At 40.7% G+C, this 24,601-nt stretch overlaps 1 protein-coding gene across 7 annotated transcripts in view; it reads right to left on the bottom strand.

The window, feature by feature from the left end:
- Window positions 1–17,539: 17,539 nt before the first annotated feature.
- pde1a (phosphodiesterase 1A, calmodulin-dependent) overlaps window positions 17,540–24,601 on the bottom strand; it is a 555,040-nt gene continuing 547,978 nt past the window's right edge. For 6 of the 7 annotated variants that reach the window (XM_080198871.1, XM_080198877.1, XM_080198874.1 and 3 more), the window contains one exon: window positions 17,540–23,256. The gene's annotated coding sequence lies outside the window, so the exon portion shown is untranslated. The remainder of the gene's footprint in view (window positions 23,257–24,601) is intronic. The other variant, XM_080198872.1, reaches the window with a different exon arrangement.

Below are 24,601 nucleotides of genomic sequence, written 5' to 3'. Positions count from 1 at the left end.
TAAACAAACATAGTCAACATTTTGATTTGCAATTTCTTTAGGCCTATTTGCTAGTTTCTCATATCTGGTGTTTTAATTTATCTTATATTTAAAAATTTCAATTGCCAAACTGAAAGTTATACTCTACAATGTATGCATCATAGATTTACATATTTTGTAACTTTATTTCATTGAATCCAGGTTCTGAGGATTCTTGTCTCTGAGCCTCTTGCCCACCTCTCTCCCAGCTTGTTTGATGCTGCTCCTGACTAAGCAAGTGCCAGTGAGTATATTTCCCTTCTTGCCCTGATTTCCTGAACCAAAACCCCAGAGAGGCATCAGGTAATATGGGGACAGACATCTGCCCTTTTCTGTTAATGATCCATGCGTCAGCAGTTTAACAAACAAATGTCACAAGGGAGTGCAATGACCTTTTAAACTGTGCTTTCCTGCTTTAATTGCGTTTTGGGTGGTTCACCTGATATTGCATAGCACAATGGGCTGTCAGGTGAGCAGCTCACCAAGCATTCTCAAATGGGGCCTGGCTGGTGATGCTGGTGCTTGTCCTGTTGTCTCTCTGCGCAAAGCTTGATTCCAGTTTTCACTTACCCTTTTGAATGGCAAGGTTATTGATGTATATGTCAATGTTTACGGTGTTAGAATGGTTAACAATATGTACAGTTCTGAAAAGAGACGAAACATATAACATTTGACATAGAAAATCTTTAGGTGGAACTGGAAGCAGAACCTGCCTTTTCTCTTTTCACAATGTGCTTATCCAGCATTTAAAATTCTTTTACATTCTAGTTTTTCAATTTTGCTTTTTCTTTATATCTCAAATCTGATTTCTACAACATTCTGAATCTTGAGGGGTACAGTATTTGAACTCTGAGGCACTGGTACCATCCTTCTGACTGGGCTGGAGTGAGGAAGCATCAGTGTGGAAACAGTTCTGAAAAAGTAATGATTATTTTTATGTTTGATATATACTGTTTAGATGGAATAAAAAATACATAATTTAAGCCAGTACACATAGCCAGCAGCACAATTGTAGTTAACGAGAAATTACTTTAATAATCTGGCTATTTATTTACAAAATTAATTTAGCAAACATAGAAATTCATTCCTAAATTCCATATCTTGATATTATTTCATGGGCTTGAATAGCTGGGTAAATCAATAATAAATCAATAACATGCAAATCAATAATTACTGACAATAATTGCAGATATCTTTAGCTTGTTTAAAAGAAGTGACTCTCCTTTGGAACCCTATCTTGTTGTAGCTTTCTGACAGAATGGATCATCTTCCCAAGCGTGGGATCCAGAATGTGTTTGGAAAACAATTGCCAGCAGCCTCAGCTTACAGAAATGAACATGTTTCAGGCAAGTCTCACCCTTATCCAAGGATCTGCATGGCTTAAACTTATTCAGAGCCCTGTGCTGTGGGAAGGAGTTGGTGTCAGCCATTTGTAAGATGACACATTAAATTATTGGCATAGGAACAACAGCAAACCTCAAGCTGCAGCTGCAATTTGTGGAAAAAATGTGGAAGCTCAAAGAAAAGAAATTTAAAGTAACTGTGAGTGCCCTAACTTGAAGGCAATGATTTTCCCATGTGAATGGTATTATGTCATATACTTTCTCCTGTGTCTTACCTTGTTACCTTAAAATTCTACTAAATAAAAAACTTTATACTGGATGTATGCTTGACATACTCTATTGTAAAAATGTGAACAATTGTGCTACACTGTACAGTATATCAGGAAACAATGACTGTGTTTGTGTAAATAATGAAGGTATGTTTAACAGTCTGGAACGACCAGCAATGTTTCCATCAATAATGTTTCCTCCGTCCCTCATGAAAAAGACTCAGCTGCTTCTTACTGATTTTTTTATATAATACCGAATGAGCTTTAATGATGGTGAAGCTTCTCAGGATTCTCCAGATATTACAAAGGTTGCAGACCAAAACAATTTAGAAATAAATGAAACAATTATAATGCAACTTAGAATATAACTTGCAGTTACCATGCGGAATAGCTCGCTGAATAAGGCAGAAACTTCAGGACAAAGAAGCAGCACAATTCATCTTTGAACCTAAATTGGTCACATCATAAAATATCCATTAGCTGCCTCAGTGAAAATGAATTGATACATATGTGATGTATATTACCAGATGCAATCCTTTACAATGAAATTATAGGCGATACTAGTGCTCATGGCAAGTTAGAGTGTGCTATTCTTTCAACTAGCTCCACTGTGTTCTAATCACTGTTTACATGCCATCTTCCTTGTGTTTTATACATCAGAGATATATACAGATGACACACCGATGTCTGATTCAATGTCTTATTTGAAATTAAACCATCCTAAACAATGAACACATGTACATTGAGTAACTTCTTCAGAGTTCAGCGTGTCTGTCTTCCCCAAGTACTGGAACAGTTTTTGAGATATGAAAGTTGTTGATGATGGAGCTGAGGCCTGAAAGTTTGAGGTAATGGTTCTGTATAATCACCTCAATGAGGCAGATGATCATTGTCAATATCGGAAAAGGAAATGTATTCTCATAATCACCACTCTCAAAAATATCTTGGGCTGCATCACTGCTGAGCGTCTCATGTTTCATTTTGTGTTCTCATCCAACAGATAAGCATTGTTGCTGAGCAACTGCTTGATCTGCTTTGGTCCTGATAGAGATGCTGTGAATTTGTAGATTATGAGTTGGCCATTTGACTTGAACCCAAACTCCAACTTCAAAATATGGGTGGGAATTTCACTGCCCCGCCCACCACGGGAATTGGAGTGGGGGAGGGGAGACAATGACAAGGTCCGTTGACCTCGGGCAGGACTTTACGGCTTCAGGACGAGCGAGGCTGTAAAATTCCGCCCATAGTTTCCTTTTGCGTGTTCACTCGTTGAAGAACACTTTCAATTTACCTCGTTGCTTTTAATTTCTTCTGCTTTCACTCTGACATTCTCGTTGGATAGCAGTGAGGGCTTAAGAATGGTCAAGCAAAAAGTGAAACCTATGACAGGTCATAAGTTTAGTCGATCACTTCCCAGTCAGAGAGTGTGGGATGGATCGATATAAACGAAATAGGATATGGATGGATTGTTCAAATGTTTTCTCCTCCAATATGCTAACCCCCAGATTGTCCTTGACCACTCTGAGAAATTGCTTGATGCTCCCATTTGATTGTGGATTGTATTTCAATGTCAAATGGTGGCGAACTTTATAGCTTTCTAGGAACTCTGTGAACCAACTGGAACAAAACTATTGTTTGTTGTCTATAATGATAGCCCCCTGGCAAACCCCATTTTGTAAAAAAAACCTGCCTAGACTGTCAATGACCAAAAACGTTTTAGTGGAATTTTATAGCAATTTCCTTTGCTATGTGAATCATGAACAACTAGCAAAAACAATGATTGCGACAGGCTGCTTGCACTTACTGAAAAATATTTACTTTGAGTTACTGCCATGGTTTTGTTGCCCAGAAGTTGAGTTTTAAAGGTGTGGCATGTAGCTTAACAGATTTTCCCTGTACGTCTACAGCTTCCAATGAACTCTTCAATGCGGCAATCGCTGACCATCAGATTGCTTCATGGGATAAATTGTTTCATTTTAATAACCACCTGGATATCCTTCATAGCATGGCTGAAGATCCTGGTGATTAAAAGGAAGTTGCTGGATGGAGCTGGTAAATTTGAACTATTCTCCATCCAATTACCAACTGGGTTCTATGCCTTGGAAATACGTGATGATTATGCACTAGGTTCAATGGATGGGATTTTCCAGCAGTGCTTACCCCAAGACCAGAAAATTCCTCCCGAGGTCAATGGACTTCTGCACTTTGGCCGCTACGACTCCCGTGGGGAAAATTCCACCCAATGTGTGAGCAACGATTTTATTTACCATGTTTTTAAAATGCCTGCTCAATCATGCCCCCAGCTTTTTGCTTGCGGTTTAGTTTCTGTTTCTGTAAACATACCACCAGGCTTGACTAAAAGCATACATAACAGGGAAGAGTCAATGGAATATACAGTTAAACAGCTAACAATTCAACAATTAAATACTGCACATGCTTTTTCCAATCACTGCTGTGCTTTTCTTTCTTTCGTCGCTTCTTATCTGTGCAATTCTGTTTTTTGCTGGGACGTAGTTGCCATGTCTATTGAGGAATTAGCCATCTAATACACATGGTAGACAAAGGGCATAAAGTAGACCATCAATAAGATAGCCTATGGAAAAAAATGTCTCATTAAAACAGCAAAAGCTGATAAAGCTTGCTTCCTGTCACTCTTCTATATTGCATACACTGAGGCATATTTTCACAGTTTACATAAATGTCTATGTGAATTACTATTGTTTACAGTGGAGAATGACTGTAATAAAAGACTGATTTCCCCAACAGATATTACTTTGTGCATAACTATTGAAAAGAGGGCTTTTAAAAATTATTTCATGGAATGTGGCTGTAGCTGGCTAAGCCGGCATTTTTATTGCCCATCCCTAGCTGCACTTGAGAAGATGGTGGTAAGCTGCCATCTTGAATCTCTGCAGTCCATATGATGTAGGAATACCCAGAATGCTGTGAGGGAGGAAGTTCCAGGATATTGTTCCAAGGCAGAATGGGGAGTAACTTGAAGAGAAACCTTCAGGTATGGTGTTCCTATATATCTGCTGCCCTTGTCCTTCTAAGTAATAGATGTCATGGTTTGGAAGGTGCCGGTCAAGGAAACTTAGTGGTAGCAGCGTGTACCATCTGCAACTCATCATGTTTTGATTGTTGGGGGAATGGATGTTGAAGGGGGTGGATGGGGTGCCAGTCAACAGGCTGCTTTTCTCCTGGATGATGACAAGCTTCCTGAGTGCTGTTGGAGCTGTACCTATCCAAGCAGGTGAAGAGTATTCTATCACACTCCTGACCTGTGCCTTGTCGATGGTGGACCAATTCTGGGAAGTCAAGAGATGAGATACTCACCACAGGATTCCAAGCCTCTGACCTGTTCTTGTAGCCACAGTATTTTTATGGCTGATCCAGTTCAGTTTTTGGCCAATGGTAACTCCTGGATGTTAATAGAGCAAGATTCAGTGATGGTAAATGGGAGATGTTTGGATTCTCTCTTGTTGGAGATGGTCATAGACTGGCATTTGTATGATAGAAAAGTTATTCGTCACTTATCAACTCAAGCCTGGATGTTGTCCCGGTCGTGCTGCATATGGGTGTTGACTGTTTCAGTATCTAAGGAGCATTGAATGGTACTGAACATTGTGCAATCATCAGTGAACATCCCCACTCTGACCTTACGATTGATGGAGGTCATTGAAGCAACTGAAAATGGTTGGCCCTAGGACACTACTCTGAGGAACTGATGCAGTAATCTCCTGGGACTAAGATGACTGACCTTCAGCAACCACAATTCGTTTGTGATAGGTGTGACTCCAAACAGTGGAGAGTTTTTCCCTAATTCCTATTGACTCCAGTTTTGCCAGGGCTCCTTACTGCTATACTCCATCAAATGCACTTTGTGGTTAAGGGCAATCACTCTCACCTCATCTCTTGAGTTCAGCTCTTTTGTCTATGTTTGAACTAAGGCTGTGAGAGGTCAAGAGCTGATTGACCCTGCTGGAACCAAAATTGTTAGTGAACAGGTTATTTCTGAATAAGTGCCGCTTGATAACATTGATGGTAACACCATCCATCAATGAAGATTGGTGTTACCCATGATGATCGAGAGTAGACCCATGGGGTGAGAGTAGACCGATGGGGCTGAGTTGGATCTGTGCTGGTTTTTATGGTTAAGAGATAGCTGGGCAATTTTCCACATTGTAGCTGTAATGGAACTGTCTTCAATGCTATTGCTGGAATATTAATAGGGCCTACAGCCTATGCAATATCCAATGCCTTCCACCATTTTCTTGATATATCACGTGGAGTGAATTAAGTTGGCTATAAACTGACACCTGTGATGCTGGGAACCTCAGGAAGAGGCCAAGATGAACCATTTACTTAGCACTTTTAGCTGAAACTGGTTGCAAATACATCAGTGTTGTCTTTTGGACAGGATTCCACAATCATTGAGGATGGGGATATTTGTGGAATTCTTCCGTTAAGTGTTTAATTGTTCACTACCATTCACGACTGAAAATGAATGGCTCTTTACTTACATGCAAAATATTTGGCACAAAATAAATGAATTAATGGCACAAATTGAATTATAGCTAATACAGAGATATGGCCATGACTTGGTTCTCATGTTGGCTGATTCGCAGAGTTCTCACATGTGTTCCTGCCCTGATAGCATCTCCCAGCGCTGGATTTCCGGTGGCGACAGTCCCACACAGGCCCAGGACTGAAGTCTTTGGGCCCGCTAGCATCTCCCACCCCGCCAGAGTGGTTCACTTCAGCTGAGATTACAGTAGCTCCCCACTAACAGGGAACAGGTAGTCCAATCCTTCTGGAGTGAAGGGGAGACAATTGGGGCCTCCCAGAGGGTTGGGTAGCAGAAGGGGAGATGCCCCTGGGCATTGGCCCCTTGACAGTGCCAACCTGGGCCCCTGGCACTGCCCAAGAGGCACCTTGGCAATGCCCATCGGACATGGGTTAGTACCAAGGAGGTGGGACTTAATGGGGTGGGGCCTGATGGGGATAGGGCCATTGGTAGGACAATCAATGGGGGTGGGGAATCCTGCTGTCACGCTGCATAGGCACAGGTGGGGGAAGGAGGAAGGCCAGTGATCAGGGCTAGCTAGTGGGGGGGGGGGTGCGGTGGGCGGGGAGGGCAGGGTTGGCAATATCTGTGGAGTGGGGCAAGGGGGTTGGAGATCGTTGCAGGCCAGGAAGTGGGGTTCGGGGCTGGCCGAGAAACTGTTGGGGGGGGGGGGTGGTCAGCGATCAAGCCATGGGGCGGAGGGCTGACCAGTGATTGGGCTGGCCAGCAATCGAGAGACCAGGAGACAGGGACTCTGAGCACGTGTTGATTTCGGCACTGATAGATCGGTGCATGTGCAGTGGCCTGCTCAGTGCTATACTGCCAGTCCCCTGGGTGGGAATAGGCCCTGCCCCCAGATTTATAATGATATTCATACTGGTGGCCTCTACAGTGCACTGAGCGTGGGAGATTCTTCTCTGAACTCCCACTAGAAAAAAAACGTGAATTACTCCAGTTTTCATGCAAATTCGAGACCTAAAAATTTTGGAGAATTCCAGCCATGCTTATAAAAACTCAAAGTTGGGAAGTAAATATTCAGTGGTTTGTACCTTTTCATAAAAGAAGGCTGGAAGGAAAGGGTGGGGGGTAGCTTTGTTAGTATGAGAAATGATCTTGGACCAGAAGATTTTGAGTCCATGTTGGTGGAGGTAAGAAATAATAAGGGGAAGAAGGCACTGTTGGGAATAGTCTATAGGCACCTTAACAGTAGCTGTAGTGTCGGGTGGAAATTAATTCAGATACAAATATGGCAGTAATATATCATCTTGGGTGACTTTAATCTTCACAAAGATAAGATCCCAGTGAGCAAGAAAGATCCAAGGAAGGGGATACATCAACGATGGTTAACTAAGAAAGTTAAGGATAATATTAATCCAAAATAAAAATATACAATGTGCCAAAGATCTGCGGTAAGATAGAGCAATGGGGAAAGTTTTAAAAACCAATAAAAGCTGACCAAAAAAATTCCAAAGAGTAAGGGGAAATTAAGCCTGACAAATTTATTAGAATTCTTTGGGGTGGTAACTGACAGGACAGAAATAGGAGAACCAGTCAATATAATAAGCTTGGCATTCAATAAGGTATGGTACAAAAGGTTATTTAATAAGACATAAGCCCATAGTGTTGGATAGAGGATTGACGAACTGGTAGGTGACAGAGATTTGGGGTAAGAAGGACATTTCAGGATGACAACTTGTAACTAGTGGAGTGCCATAGCAGTCAGTGCTGAGGCCACAATTATTTGCAATATATATTATGACTTGGACAAGGGAAGTGAATTGTACTATTGCCAAGTTTGCGGATAATAAAAAAGTATGTGGAAAGACAAGTGGTGAAACCTGTGGCAGGGGTGTACCATTGGCAGGACCAGAAGACTCTACACAGGGTTATAAGCAGCAAAAGTGAATGGTCAAAACTTAGCAGATAGAATATGACATAGGAAAGTGTGAAGTTATGCACTTTGGCAGTAAAACTAAAAGAGCTGAATATTATCCAAATGGAGAAGGACTGTTGAAAGCTGCAGCACAAAGGGATTTGGGGGTCCTTAAATCACAAAAAGCTAACTTGCAAGTTCAACAGATAATAAGGAAGACAAACAGAATGTTGGCCTTTATTTCAAAGGGAATAGAGTATAAAAATGGGAAGACTTGCAAAAACTATACAAGGCACAAGTTAGATCATACTTAGAAAACTGTCAACAGTTTTGGTTCCCTTATCTAAGGAATGACATATTGGCATTGGAGGCAGTATGGTGGCACAGTGCTTAGCATTGCTGCCTCACAGCACCAGGAAGCCAGGTTCAATTCCAGCCATGGGTGACTGTCTGTGTGGAGATGGCATATTCTCCCCAGGTCTGTGCGAGTTTCCTCTGGGTGCTCCAGGTTTCTCCCATAGTCCAAATATATGCAGATTAAATTGATTGGCCATGCTAAATTGCCCCTTGTGTCAGGGGATCACACATGGGGTTACAGGGATAGGGCCTGGTTGGAATTGTTGGTGCAGGCATGATGGACCAAATAGCCTCCTACTGCTCTGTGGGGATTAAGTCCAGAGAAGATTTACAAGGTTGATCCAGGGTTTGGAGGGATTTTCTTATGAGGGGAGGTTGAATAGGTTCGGTCTGTACTTATTTGGCTTCAGAAGAATGGAGGTGACCTTACTGAGACATATAGGGGATGATCTTAGCAAAAATATTCTAATTGCCAAATAAGCGTGAAAATGGGAGAGAATCACACTTTTTTGGGGGGCAAGATTAAAAATGCAATCTTACTGCACTTCTATCAAAAAAATGAAGTCAAACCTGTTTTCCACCAGCAGGGGGAGACGGCCTCGCTTGCCAAAAGCTGACAGATAGCAGCAGAGGGTGCCACTGCGCATGTTCAGATCTCTGCATTCAGTGGACACAGATCTGTCAGTGACTGTCTCCCCTAGCTATAACTAGCCTTCGTGGCTGATATTCCCCCCTCTCCCACTCACCCTGCACTACCACAAGGCTCCATGACTGACCCACCCCTCCCACCTGGGCTGATTTTCCATCCCCCCACTCACCCCACACTACCACAGGGCCCCATGACTGATCCACCCCTCCCACCTGGGCTGATTCCCCACCCCTCCCGCTCACCCCACACTACCACAGGGCCCCATGACTGATCCACCCCTCCCACCTGGACTGATTCCCCACCCCCCCACTGTCGTGGGGCTCCACGGCCGATCCCCTCCACCTGGACCAATCACCAATCGTCCCCCAGCCGATCCTCCCACCCGGACCAATTGCCTCCCCTGCAGTTGAGGTTCCAAGGCCGAAACCTCCCCCCATGTATGGACCAGTTGATCACTAGTTGCAGAACATGCAGTGGTCCTCCCCCTACCGATTACAATTCCCAAGTAGCACTGACCTCCTCCAATTGCTGTTGCAGCATGGCAACGGTCTGACCCCCGATTGGCCCCCTGTCTGGCCTCACCCTCTTCAGGCCCTGCGCCCTTGAATCTGCCCAGTGGGCACTGCCAGTGTGCCAGGACAACAGTGCCAGGCTGACACGGCCCAAGGGGCACCCCCCTCTTCTCCCAACCTCCCATGCAGGCCTCAATAGAATTCGGTACTCCTGGTGAGGTCATCACATCCAGTCCCCATTGGCGACGACCGGCTGTGATTCACCCCAGAGAGAACCTCTCCTGGGGAGGCCACAGAGGCAAGTGAAACTGACGGCTGCATCCTGGACTCACTTGTAATATTCAAATTCTATTTTAAATAGTATTTAAATATTACAATCAACTTTGCATCACTTGCACCCTTTTCAAGCACAAGGCTGCTCTTGCCAAATATCTGGTGCCGATAAGATGGCAAGTGGTGAGATATTGGGTGTGAACCTGATGTCTCAGATCTCTTGTGATCTCTCTGGCTTGCCTATCCATTCACCAGTGGGACAAAAAGGTCTCAGAATTCTCACAGGGTTTGACGAGGTAGATGCTGAGAAGTTGGTTCCCCTTGTGAGAGCGTCTAGGACCAGAGGGCATAATCTCAAAGTAAGAGGTTGCCCCTTTATGTTAGAGATGAGAAGGAATTTCTTCTCTCAGAGAGTAGTGAATCTGTGGAATTCATTATCACAACGAGCTGATGACCCACAGCATCTTTTGGATGCTCAGTTTTGAGTTGCTAGATCCATTCAAAATGTACCCATTTCGCAAGTTGATAGTGTCACACAACACGATTGGTGATATTGTCAATGTGAAGACAAGACTTCATCTCCACAAGTGCTGTCAAGGGATGAATGCATTTCTGATTAGTAGGTTGGTGAGGGTGAGGTCATGTAGACATTGCAGAGATTACTGAAATATGAAAAAGATGATTAATCTGAACTATTCCTACCCTGAACACAATAGACAAAGATATTTGGACATAAGGAACATGTTGATCTCACTAAAAGTGAAAATATGAAACTCCCACTGCATTAAGCTATAACATTGCCATATAATCAGATCACAAATGGATTTGAAATGATTGAAAACAATCCATTTTTAAAAATAGCTAAATCTGTTACTGAGTACCACCATTTATGAAAAACCGCATCAAGCTGAAAAGTTAAATTTATGTTAAATGATGCATAAAACACAAGTAACTTGATAGCAGAGACAAAATAATTAGTTTTTTTTACTAGGTGCTATTAGCATCACCAATGACTGAGATTTAATTGGTTCCCTCTGTTCCAGCTTTAACATTAAAATATTAATACCTTCATCTGGTTAGACAAGATCACAAATAATTAATGAGTGTGGCAGTTCTTAAAATATATTTACAGGAATAGCAAGTTCAAAAAAATCAGTAAATGATACATAAGCATTTGACACTTGTTTTGCATCATGATTAGGAGATTATGAGAAAACAGGACAAAAATAGTCAATCCCATGTGAAGAAGAAAATAATTAATTTACCATCACAATATCATCCTACCCAATTTATCCACTTTGCCTTCAATATAATCTACCTTTTTAATATTCTCCTACTCATATCATTACTTGCCTAATCTTCTCATAATAAAGGACCCCCCATCCCATACATTTATTCACCCATTACCATCTGTTCTCTTATTCACTTCATCAGTTAACTCACTGTGCACTCACACACTTACCTCATTCTCTATTTATTTGGCTGTTCACCAGTCCCTCCAACTGGCCTGTCAGCTATTCATTATTTATCCAACCTCCCAATCATCCATTAGCTGCAACCCAAGCAACATTGTCACTGTCCATTTATTACTTCATTATTAATCTCATTAGGAACTCATTACCTACTTAACTACTCACCAACTATTTGGATACTTCCTTTCATATCACCATCTATTGGTTCAGGTGCTCATTGCATGAACAGAACACATTTTCTCTCTTACTGCCAGCAATCTTTTCTAAATGAAAGGAGGTATGTATTTTCTTGCCCTTGGAGTGTATTCCAATCAAATACATCTGCAGCAAGCTTCTGTGAGTGTAAAAAAAGAATGTTATTTATTTGCCCAAATTAACACATTTAGTCTTGTGTGTACATGCGCGCGTGCGCACACACGCACACACACACACACACACACACACAAATTGGATACATTGAAGTGTACCATCTGCTCATCTGGCATGCATTTCATTTTCTTTTTAATCACTTGTGTGATTGTTGTGACAGTATTTAATTGAAAACAATTTAGAATCATAGAGTCGGACAACTTTTCAGCACAAAGCGAGGTCCTCAGGCCCATTGTGTGTCTGCACTGGCCATTAAGCATCTATCTATTCTAATGCTACTTTCTAGCTCTCGGTCCATAGCCATGTAAGCTAAGGCATTTTGAGTGCTCATTGAAATGCTTCTAAGGTTCCCACCTCTACCATCCTTTCAGGCAGTAAGTTCCAGATTTCTGCCACCCTCTGGAAGAAAATGTTTTTCCTCAAATCCCCTCCAAATCTCCTGCCCCTGACTTTAAATTTATGCCTCCTGGTTATTGACCTCTCTACTAAGGGGAAATGTTTTTTCATATCTACCCTATGTCCCTTACAATTTTATACATCTCAATCAGGTCCCCCTCAGCCTTTGCTGCTGTAAGAAAAACAGCCCCAGCCTAATCAGCTTCTCTGCATAACTGAAATGCGCTAGCCCAAGCAACATCCTAGTGAATTATCTCTCTATGGTTTCTAGTGCAATCACTTCCTTCCTATAGTGTGGTGACCAGAACTGCACACAGTACTCTAGCTGTAGCCTAACCAGTGTTTAATACAACTCCATCAAAACTTCCCTGCTGTTATACACTATGCCTTAGCTAGTAAAGGCAAGCATCCCATTAACCTTCTTAGCCACCTTAACTACCTGTCCTGCTCCCTTGAGGGATCTTTGGACACGCAACCCACGATCTTTCTGGTTCTCTGTACTTCCAAGCGTCCTAGCATTTATTGTGTATTCCCTTGCCTTGCTAGTCCTCCAAAACTGCATTACCTCACACTTTTCAGAGTTAAATTCTAGTTGGCACTGTTCTGCACATCTGACCAGCCCATCTATGTCATCCTATAACCTAAAACTTTCCTCCGCGCTATTTACCATGCCACAAATATTTGCGTCACCTGTGAACTTACTGATCATACCTCTTTGCAATGGAATGAGAGGAAAATAATAAGCTTAAGATACTTTTTTTCCCCAACAGGCAACAATATTGCAAGTTTTTAATGTCTATTTTAATTTTTGGAGTGAAACCAGTGCAATCATGGAATATTTTGATCTGAATTGAATAAAATTGAGCTGCTCACTGAAGCTCTTGAGAGTGTAGTGCCGATACGTATAACTATGACAGAGACCTTGTAAGCAGAGAGCCTGCAAGCTCCATGAATTGTGCATTTCTGCTCAATCCCACAGTTCCTGCAAGAACCCAAGCATTAGGAGCAGGAGTAGGCCATTCAGCCCCTCAAACCCGCTCTGTTATTGGAATAGGGCCTGCATGTATGTGTATGTGAATAAATCACTGGAGATGGTAGGACAGATTAGAGAGCAGTTAAGAAAACATAGTGTACCATGGGCTTCATTAATGGGGGCGTAGAGTACAAGAGCAAGGAGATTACATTGTGTAAGTCAATAGTTCAGCCTCGACTAGAGCATTGTGTTTAGTTCTGAATGTCACATTTTAATAAGGATGTGAAGACATAAGAGGTGATACAGAAAAGATCCATGAGAATATTTCCAGGGATGAGGAACTTGAGAAATGAAGATAGATTGGAGAAGTTGGTGAAGAAGACTGTCCTCAATTACTTTGCCCCTGAATCCTTCCAGGGTTCTGCTGGAGATTTTTATCAGATCTCATGGTGTCCCACAAATGCATAAGACAGGAGACTGATGGTTTCTTTGGCACAGGCGATTATGTCAACTTTGCCACCGATGATGTTAGTTAGAGCGAGAGGGCATTTGAGTTTGAGACTCTGAGCCATCATTAACTGCACACACTTAGCAATTAAGGCAATCACAAATATTTATCAACTGCAAGGACTCCCACTTCATCAAATCCAGTTTGTGTACAACCACAGTAAGACGTGTACACAGCTATGTGAAAAATTGCCACACTTGCTGCCATTATGCTTTTTGCCTACTGCAATCTACCATTCTTAATTTCTTCACACCTTGAAGCAGTTATAACCAGCTGGCTGCTTGTAAACAAGGGAAAACCATTTGAAATGTGGCCAGTGGTAGCCATGAGAAATCCAACTGGTAACTCCCAGGATTGATACAATGAAAGTTATATGATAACCAGATAGGTAATGAACAAGACAGAATTTGAAGAGGCAAGTTGCAGAGCATAAAACCTCTTCAGATGATTCTGTGGAGGAATTGGAGAAGACAAGATACCTGCAGCAGTTCTCATTGTCACCAAGGATGTGTTGATCCTCGTTATTGTGAGAACATTGAGGTTCCATCAGTCCACCCACGTGCCAGATACTTGGTCATTTCACCCTGCACCCCACCCTCAGCCTCAACCCCCAGACTTCCCTGAACATAAAGGGCGGAATTTTTTCATCCCGCCTACACTGGATCGTAGCGGGCTGGACATGGATGCAGCTGCTCATTCCTCAATTCACGTCTTACCCTTCATTAAAAGTATTGAGTGACCATAAATGGGCAACTTGGGAAAGTGGTGAAAAATTAATACTTATGTAGCTTAAAATAAAACACAAGTTTAAGAATCTAACATCAGGTAGCACACTCCTGTGCAAATGTTTAGCCTCTCTAGTACTTCTGTGTGATGCGACCCCCAAAGCTTTCAGCCAAGTTAAGGCAGGCTTTCCAGCTTCCTGCTCTGACAGCTGAGACGCTCTTGGCTGAGGTCTGCTGTATTTTAAGCTCATGAGACCCCACCAAAGATTACTCCAGCTACATCTGTACAGGAGCAGACTCAGTCACCAGGCAGCAGGTGGGCTATTGAGTGAGGGGGTGGGTGGCAAGAAGTGAGAAGTGGAAATACTTTGAGCAAAATCCCCATTCCCACGTCCCCTTTCACCATCATTCCTCTCATGGCTCAGCTACACTTCCCTGCTACTAATGAGCTGGAGACCACTTTGCTTCAGATTGTTGTGACAATGGATAGCCAAAGCTAAGACACCTTGCTTCCTATTTAAGGTGGTGTTCATGGTGAAGGCCTGCATGCACTTGTTTGATTACCACCTTTGAAGGTCCACACAGGTAGCCACCATAAATAAAAACACTATTACAAAGACTTGCTATATTATTCTACTCACATTTTGATGGACTCCTCCAAGCTATCTGCAATTGTTCACAGTGTAGTTGGAAAACCTGATAGCACATGGCATGGTTTTTGCTGCTATTTGCTTCTATTTCCTTGAAGGACAGTTGAGCAGAGTTTAGAGCATTCCTATGGCCTCCAATGCTAATTTACCAATGCTGCCCCCGCCTCCTCCATCTGGCCATTTTGGGGGCTGGAATAAATTGTGAAAGTGGTAGGCCCATCCACCTGTTGGGCAGCCAATGGCAACCTCCTTGTGACTATTTCTGGGTGCCCAATGCAGTTAAAAGCCAATCAGCCTGGTCAGTGTCAGAGTTCACGGATCCTGCAGGGATGATTTATTGGCCCTGAGTGCTGCCAGCCAATGAGAGTCATCAGAATTTCAGTACCAGCAGCACTACCTGGTGTGGTGGCCACTGTTAGTACTGCAGTAGGCCCAAGACCAGGTGTGGCACTGGTAGCCTGGAGGAGAGGTTAAACAGGAAGGACTCACTGCAGCCAATCAGGTAGGCCTGGTGGAGTGGGGCAAGGGTCACTTTAAAGTATCAGGGGCATCATTCCACAGGGATGGCCATTGCCACCAGCTGGTCCATCTATTGGGTGGAGAGTACCTGAGCAGAAGGGACACCCCTGCTGCATGCCGTTGGTAAGATACAAGTGGCATTTAAGGGTCAATTAATCACCTTAATAGGTGAATGAGCCATTTTACTCATCTTACCTGAACTGCTTAGGTTATTGAACTATTCCCTGTATTGAAGGCATGAATGTCTTCTCCGCTGCTGCAGACCTTATGGGTAACTACCAGCAACAACATCTATATTTTACCTGTATATTTATATTTCCATCAATAAGGAAGAATAATTCCCTGTGAGCCCTTACATTTCAGAGAGGCATTACTAAAACAAGGCACAGCTTTTGAACATCTGAACTCTCATAAATTTGGTGTACTCAGCATTTCAAAGTACGCTAAATTGTATCTTTGGAGTGCGTCTTTGAATATTAGATTTGAACTTGAGTCATGCGGGCCTTTCACCGTGCTCTTACAAGCTAATTGATTGATAAATCTTGAAATGATACAGTAATGCAATGATTGGGTTTAGAAGTCACTGACACTTCTTGCATTCATGTTGGGTTTTCCATGCATTCTCAACCCATCCAACTCCCAATGCATGAGGAACTTAACTTCCAGACCAGTAATTCCAATGCCCAGAGCACTTGCCTCTATCCATTTCCACTCCTGCTTGTGAAAGCTCCAAGAGATCTTTCAGAAATTCTCAGATCAGGTTTTGACCTAGTATCTGGTCCTTTCAGCATCCTCCCCCTGGAATCATGCTGCAAGTATTCCTTAATAATTGTAAGTTTCCTAGCTGCCATTTATACAAAGTGCATGAAACAGTTCTGGAAAATAACCAAACCTAATCTTATAGCTGGTTCCTTTATGTGGGAAATGGTTCAGCAGCAACCCCTGCCCGGGCATGGGTCTGAGTTCTGCTCTGTTTACAGAACTTAAACCACTAACCAGGATGGGGAATTCTAACTTGTATTGACACATTTTTTTATGTGGAAGAGATGGCTCATGAAATGTTGCAGAATTCATTAGTTTTTCTCGGAAAAACAATACTCAAAATACATCTTGAAAATCCATCACATGATAACCTACTGAAAAATGAATCAATAATATTGCAGTGACAGAAAGTCCCCTAGAATAAGAAAATGATTTTTGTTCGAATTGATATTGTTAACGTTGAAGACTTGGGCAATAGTGGATCCTTCTGGCTGGTGGCTAGGCAGATGACCACAATTAAAGTGACAATGGCCAATGTGCAGCAACAGGAAGGCAGATATCCAAGATAACAGGAGAATGGCTTCTTCACAGAGATGAAGAGATGATCTTATTTATCCAAACAGCATTGCAGACAATGGATACAAAACAGACCTATTGCTGATTTAAAAGTTATCTGTTGACCCAAAGTTTGTGCTCCCTCTTGATTAACTAAGATATGGTCAGAAAATGCGCTATTGGATCAGGGAAGCGGTATCAATATCAACGGACCAGGGCAGCGATCACCTGATATCAGTTCAACTTTGTAACAAGTTCACAATTCGAACATGGAATGTGTGTTACATACTTCAGTTTGGCCAAGTACAGTTGCTTACAAGAGAAATGCAGAGAACTGGTGTGGATAATATGAGCTGGCAGAAGCACTTTGGGAAAGTCAAGATCACTTGAAAACATTGAAAGGACACACCATAGTTTGGTCTGGAGGAGATGCATGGAGTAGTAGTATGGCTGAAGCCCTAATTATATATGAACCAATCTGCAATAGGGTCATACTTATATGCCTCAAGGCAAAACCCAGGGACATCATTTAAATTTAAGCTTACGGACCCACAAAGACTGCTGCGGAAGAAAATCATTATGGGTTGAAGCTGATGAAACAAACTCCAAAAGGATCTTTCGTTAGTTAAGAATGACATCAATGCCAAAGTTAGTGCATGGGTTATGGATAGGGTCCAGACAGTGATTGGCTCATTTGGGGAATGGAGAAAGTTTAAACTATTTTTCAATGTACAAACCAATAGAAATGCTAAGAAGTTATTGTCATTTTATTTAATTTTCTTTTCCAAATGGCTTTAATCACCATTTCCAAGAGAAAAAATGGTTTTCTTGTTGCATATGAGTAATAAACAATACAGAAAGTCCAAGTTTGCTATTTATTTACTCAGGTACAATTATTTATATTCTGTACAGTGATTGCAGCCCAAGAGACAAAGCACAATTACAGAGAATATTGAATTAATGCATATACACAGAAAAACATTCACCACAGAGTCTAAATACAAAAGCAATTCCACTTCATTTCTTTGACTTAATTCAATCTTGAACAATACTTGCAGCTTACACTCCTCCTAATTTTCTATTCTAGCTTTTTTCATCCAATTTCTGCCAACTTCTCCGCTCATTTCCTCTCCTGAAGTTGGGGAGAGGGTTAATTCCCTCAAAGAGTTTGACTCTATGGTGCTGGTCACTGACTGGTATTTTACTATTAAAGGTTATTAATCATGTGAAATCTCAGACAGTTAAGAGGATTGGACGATGTAATTTCAGCTGAGCACAGTGGAAAATCACTGTTTTTGTGGTGTTTGATCGAGAATAAAGTAGTAGTTCCATTTTATTAAGCAATAAAAAATAAAAGCTTCCTAATTGGAAATTACTAACTATCTTTCTTACAAGCATTTTATACAAACATCTCAATGAGTTTGACTTAGCATTGAATTCAAACTGCTCTTACTTCACTAAAGTCTTTTACTGTCGAATTCAGTCAGTTTGACTATTTTACACTTGAACTCAATGAAAAAGATTCCTCCATGGTTGATGACGACCAAATATTTCTACCACCATGGATCAGGCAAAGCAGTTTACTGATGTCACTTAAATAAATATAACAAATGTATGAATAAATAAACACTATTAGACTACTCAGATTACCTGACAAATCATAAGAATAAATGATGTGGCATAATAATTTAATTATAATTCAGCAATTAATTCTTTCCAGACTGACAAATTCTTATGGCCAAACTTTTTTAAAATGGCTCGATTTGTATCCCTTAGCATTAGGTTATACCAAATGCAAAATGAGTGACTTATGTCTGTACAAAGGTCTCATCTAAACTATTTTAAATTGTCTATTCCTGTATTTAATCTCAATCTGGTACCCCTCTTTATTACTAACTTTTGTCAACATGTTCAAGAAACCCCAACAGATGCCAATTTTGTGCGTTTATATCAGATCTAAAAACAGACCTTCCTTCTAATGTGTTAAACAAGTCTTAAATGCTTTAGTACATTTAATCTATAATATATATGATTGGGAATTCCACAGAGCTCCTTCCAAATTCAGATTAGCAGATAGCCCGGAGAAATCGTTCAGTTTTCTCTGAAGTTTGCAAAGTTCCGCTGAAGTTACTGTGGGAAAATGGGCAGTTTCAGTGTAACTCACTCTTCTCTAGGTCCATCTTGAGAGTGGCCTGGATTTTGCCATTTTAATGACAGGGAAATGGTCAGAATTCACTGTTGTTACAACTGTGACATTGACTGACAACAATCTGGCATTTGTACATGTGCAATTAAATCTGAAAATCACTTTATTTCTCCAAAGAAGTTCCCAGAGATTGAAATATTTAGAAATCACTTGAATTGATATTAACTTCTATTTTGAATGGCACTGTAAGACCCAAAAACAAAGTTTGTGGCTTGTTGAATTATCTGATTTGTTGCCAAAATCTTGTTGCCATTTAGATCAGTGGGGTCTTATGGAACTGCCAACAGTGCAGCCCCATGGTGGGTTTCTCAGCAGTGTGGGGTGTGTTCAATGGGAAATCCTGTTGACAATGGTGGGGTGATAAGACCCCACTACCAGTGAGTCACCTCCCACTGCGACCAAACACACCACAAAGAGGGAGAAAAATCTGAGCCTATGTCTTTAAGGAGTGGAATCAAGCAAAAAAAGCTCTGTCATTGCTTTAAGTCATACCTAGTACAAAGGAAGATGAATTAGGTGCACAAATAGATGTAAAGGGATGTGATATAGCTGGCACTATGGAGATGTGGCTCCAAGCTGAGCAAGAATGGGTACTAAACATTGAGGGCTATTCAGTGTTTAGGAAGGACAGGTGTTAAGGAAAAGATGGTGGAGTTGCATTGTTGACTAAAGATGATATTGACACAATATTGAGGAAGGATATTAGCATAGATGATATGGAATCTGTATGGGTCAAGTTAAGAAACAACAAGGAGCAAAAAACATTGGTGGGGGTGATATACAGACCACCAAACTGTAATGGAAATGTTGGAGAAAGCATTAGACAAGAAATCGGAGATGCATGTGTTAAAGGAACATCTGTGATTATGGGCGATTTTAACGTGCATATAGATTGGGAGAGTTATCACAGTACGATAGAGGAGGAATTTCTGGAGTGCACATGGGATGATTTTCTGGAGCAATATGTTGAGGAACCAACAAGGGAGCAGACCATCTGAGACTGAGTGTTGTGCAATGAGAAAGCATTAGTTGGCAATCCAGTTATGAGAAAACCCTTGGGGATGAGTGACCATAATATGGTAGAATTCTTTGTCAAGGTGGATAATGATATAGTTGAATCTCAATAAAGGTAACTATAATGTTATGAGGCATGAATTGGCCATGATGGATCGGGAAACATTACTGAAAGAAAAGACAGTGGACAGGCAATGTCAGGCATTTAAAGAACAAATAAGTGAACTCCTGAAGTTGTTTATTCCTATTTGGCACAGGAGTTGTAAGGGAATTGTGGCTAAGCTATGGTTTACAAGGGAGATTACAGATCATATCAGATTCAAGGAAGAAGGATACACATTGGCAAGAAAAAACAATAGACCTCAGAACAGAGGGGATTAAGGGTTATGGGGAGAGGGCGGGAATGTGGAACTGAGCCACGACAGATCAGCCATGATCTTATTGAATGGTGGGGCAGGCTCGAAGGGCCAGATGGCCTACTCCTGCTCCTATTTCTTATGTTCTTATGTTCTTATGATTGGGAGGAGTTTAAAATTCAGCAAAGGGGAAACTAAGGTCTTGATTAAGAAGGGAAAAATAGATTATGAAAGTAAAACATAAAAACTGACTTCAAAAATTTTGATAAATATGTAAAGAGAATAAGATTGACAAAAATGAATATACGCCCTTTTGCAGTCAGAAACGGGAGAATTCATAATGGGGAATAAAGAAACGGCTGAGGAATTAAATGTGTACTTTGCTTCAGTCTTCACAAAGGAAGATATAAATAATGTACCAGAAGTGCTGAGAGAAACATGTTTTAGTGAGGAGCTAAAGGAAATCAGCATTAGTAGAGAAATGGTTTTAGGTCAACTGATGGGATTGAAGGTGGATAAACCTCCACCTCCTGATAATCTTCACCCAGAGTACTTAAGGAAGCGGCCCTGGAAATAATACTTCCACTGGTGGTTATTTGCCAAAATTCTTTGGACTCTGGAATAGTTCCTACAGATTGGAGAGTGGCTAACATAAGCCCAATATTCAACAAGGGAGGTAGGGAGAAAACACTAGTGAGCCTAACGTCGGTGCTGGGAAAGTTGCTAGAGTCTATTATAAAGGATTTTGTCAGCATTTGGAAGGCAGTGGTATAATCAGACAAAGTCAGCGTGGATTTACAAAAGGGAAATCATGCTTGAAAAATCTACTGGAATATTTTGAGGAGACTTGACCGAGGAGAACTAATGGATGTGATTTATTTAGACTTTCAGAAGGCTTTTCACAAGATCTCATATAATGCAGTAGTATGTAAAGTTAAAGCACATGGGATTACAGATACTGTCTAGAGATGGATAGAAAGCTGATTAGCAGATAGGAAGCAAATGGTCAAAACCCTGGAACTCCCTCCCTAACAACACTGTGGGTGTATGTCCACCATAGCAGTTCACCTCAATCGTCTCAAGGGAAACTAGAGATGGACAATAAACACAGGCCCTCTCATTCCAGAAACAAATAAAAGAAACCGAATGAAAGGCTGCTTAACATGCTTGATAACATCACTGCTGTTGTATGCCAGAGATCAAATTAACATAGGGAAATGTGTAATCTGCACCAGAAAGAGGGCTAGCCTTATGAGGAGCTTTCTTTGGGCGCTGTCACTTCACAGCTGATCACAAAATTCAATTCTGAACAACTTGTTTGAGGATATTAAGCGCAAACATTTCAAATAAAGTTATTTGAAATAATAATAAATCCACTCAATGACTATAATTCATACTTATTAGTTTATCAGGAAAATGTTTAGAATTCACTCTCTGTATGTCACTCATATGTCTTTCATAATATTTCTAAAATTATAATATTCAATATTAGAAATTAAAACATATTGTTAATATAAGTGGGCAACATTCTGCTTTTAGGAGTGAACTAAATTCTAAATAATGGTCTTGAATTGGGGTGGAGACTCTTGCTTGTTCACCACATCTTCACTGAAAGGGTCATGGAAACCCCAGAAAAGCATGTGAACACTGCTTACACAGTTTTCTTCGGTCTTGTCTACTAAAGTACAATGGATGAGTGAGGTGAACTCCCTCACACACAAAATGTCTCTGCATAAAAAAAAGGCCTTCTTCTCATTTTCAAAGAATCTAAACGCGGCAAATGACACTTCAGTACAAATGTAAGTGTAAATGGTCAGATCTGATCTTTTCAGAGCTATAGCATGTAGCTGAAATTAGCAAAATGCTAACTGCTGCCTACTCACAGTAGATTAGAATTCAACAGATACCATGCCAGGTGCACATCTTAAATGGTCATAACAGCAAAACTGGGCACACACTTCAGCACAAACAGCATTAAAAAATTATTTAGTAAACGTAAAGTTCCTTTATTTTTTATTAATAATTTTACCATAAAGGTCTCCATGATTCATTGATATAACATCAAAAGTATTTATAAATCCATGAAACATACAAGGTGAAGTTCCACTTGTATGAGACGTGGCTCTGATTAATGCCGACATAACTTTGTGGTGAAGATCTTGGTACCACTATTGATCTGTGAATTTTGAATCTGTCCATCTAGATGTCATTTTACAATATTGGCGCCCAATTGCCTAGAAGCAGGGAGATAAATAAAAATAAAACAGTCTCAATGTAATACTGTGGCTGCCTTTATGTTGTGCTGACACCAATAAGTAACCAGGCAAATGAATCTTGATACCAGTGTAACTCTAATGCACAGAGTTTCCAATGTTTCATTCCAAAACTGAGGGTGTAACAATTTTGTCTGAATAAAATTGATAGTACATTAAAACCTAAAGATTTGTTGTGTTTCCTGAGGCTACAAACTTTCTTGTCTGCTGTCACAGTGCTGTTCGTATATTGTTTACTGTTATAGTCAAGGAGATGCAATGATGGGGAGATTAGCCGCGCTACTGAAATCTTAAGCTTTGTTGAGCTGAACTTTTTTAGGTTATAAAAGTACCATTATCAAAAGCATTTCTCCCAGGAATACAAGTGCGGCCCAAAAAACCTACAGCCTGATGGTTCGTCAAATGGCAAAGTTATTACAGAGGAAATTATTAGATCAAACAGTTCAGAGAAATAAAAAACAAGCCATATCTCCAGGTCTTAACTTTGAAGAAGAGAAGTGCCATGCATTCATGTTCATGTTGCTTGAAGTAATGCACTAGCAGTTTTGGAGGGATGCTTAGTAAAGGTGCAGTAATCAATTTCTAATCTTTCCAGCACCATGCCACAGTCTATCAGTCTAAAGGAGCAAAAAGGCATGTTTTACTATCTCCACATTTTTGAACATTACTGATGGCAATATTTATTGTTCTGTGATTAGCTCTCGATGATCAAAATCTTTTGGGATGATACTTCACTATCTCAAAAAGTCTCATTTAAGTTCAACAAAACATTTCCATACCTGTTATGCTAAAATAATATACAGTGGGGATAATCATATGTTTCATTTACCTAATCACAAGGAACATCTACATTACCGCTTAATAAATGTTCACTGAACTCAGCTGATATTGGCTCGCTTTTGACAATATATTGATTGATGGTGGGCACTTTTCAAATGTACTCAATGCAAAAGCATGAGAGTGTTTAAGTTTGTAATAGCTCTGTGTTTAAACTAATACAGACTACATTATCAAGTTACACATGGAACAACAGATTTACAAAAGGGCATGAATCCACTAGCAAAACAGATTTGTCGCTAAGTTACAGGAATAGGAAATTAACCATTTAACCCCTCAAGACTTCTGTACCATTCAATTAGATCTGTTGATATGCAACTTAATTCTATCTACCTGCATTTGCCTCATATCCTTTAATGCCTTTGGCTGATAAAAATCTACCAATCTCAGTTTTTAAATGATCATTATTTCAAAATTAGCATTAATTACTGTTTAGGGAAAGAGTATTCCAAAATTTGGCCACTTGTAATGTTTGAAGTATTTTCTAATTTTACTGCTGAAAATGTCTGTCTCTGATTTTTAGACCATACTCCATTGTCCCAGGCTTCTCGACCAGTGGAAATAGTTTCTTTCTTCCTAACTTATCTGTTGACTTTATTAAAATAGAAAATATTGGAAAAACTCAGCACGCCAGACAGTAACTGTGGAGGACAACAAAATTGATATTTTGGGTTGCTCATCACCCCAAAATAACAACTCTATTTCTACCTCCACAGATGCTGTCTGGCCTTATGAGTATTTCCAGCATTTTCTGCTTTTGTTTTGGATTTCCAGCATCTTTAGTATTTTGCGTATGTAAGCGTATGTATTAATGTTCATTTTAACAACTTATATCCTGCACTCACTCCAAGGTGTGGAGATGTCGGCACTGGACTGGGGTAAGTCAATATATCCTTTGTAAGACGTACTCTAACCAGGGCTTTGATTAACTGAAACATGTCTTCCAATCTTGTAGATAGCAAGACTAGTACTTCATTAGCCTTTTTGGCTATTTTCAGTTGTAGGAACTTTCTTTCTTCCCCATGTTTTTCTATATTCCTAAACTTAGCAGCATCCAAGTTGAAGGTTAGTGCGGTCTAGCCAGTTCTCTTGATGATCAGCATCCATTATTTATTTGTATTTGTT

Source organism: Carcharhinus amblyrhynchos, chromosome 11 (assembly GCF_965287045.1).
Source record: "Carcharhinus amblyrhynchos chromosome 11, sCarAmb.v2.hapA, whole genome shotgun sequence".
NCBI lineage: Eukaryota > Metazoa > Chordata > Chondrichthyes > Carcharhiniformes > Carcharhinidae > Carcharhinus > Carcharhinus amblyrhynchos.
Note: the sequence above shows the minus strand (reverse complement) of the source record. Positions and strands in the feature narration are given on the sequence as shown.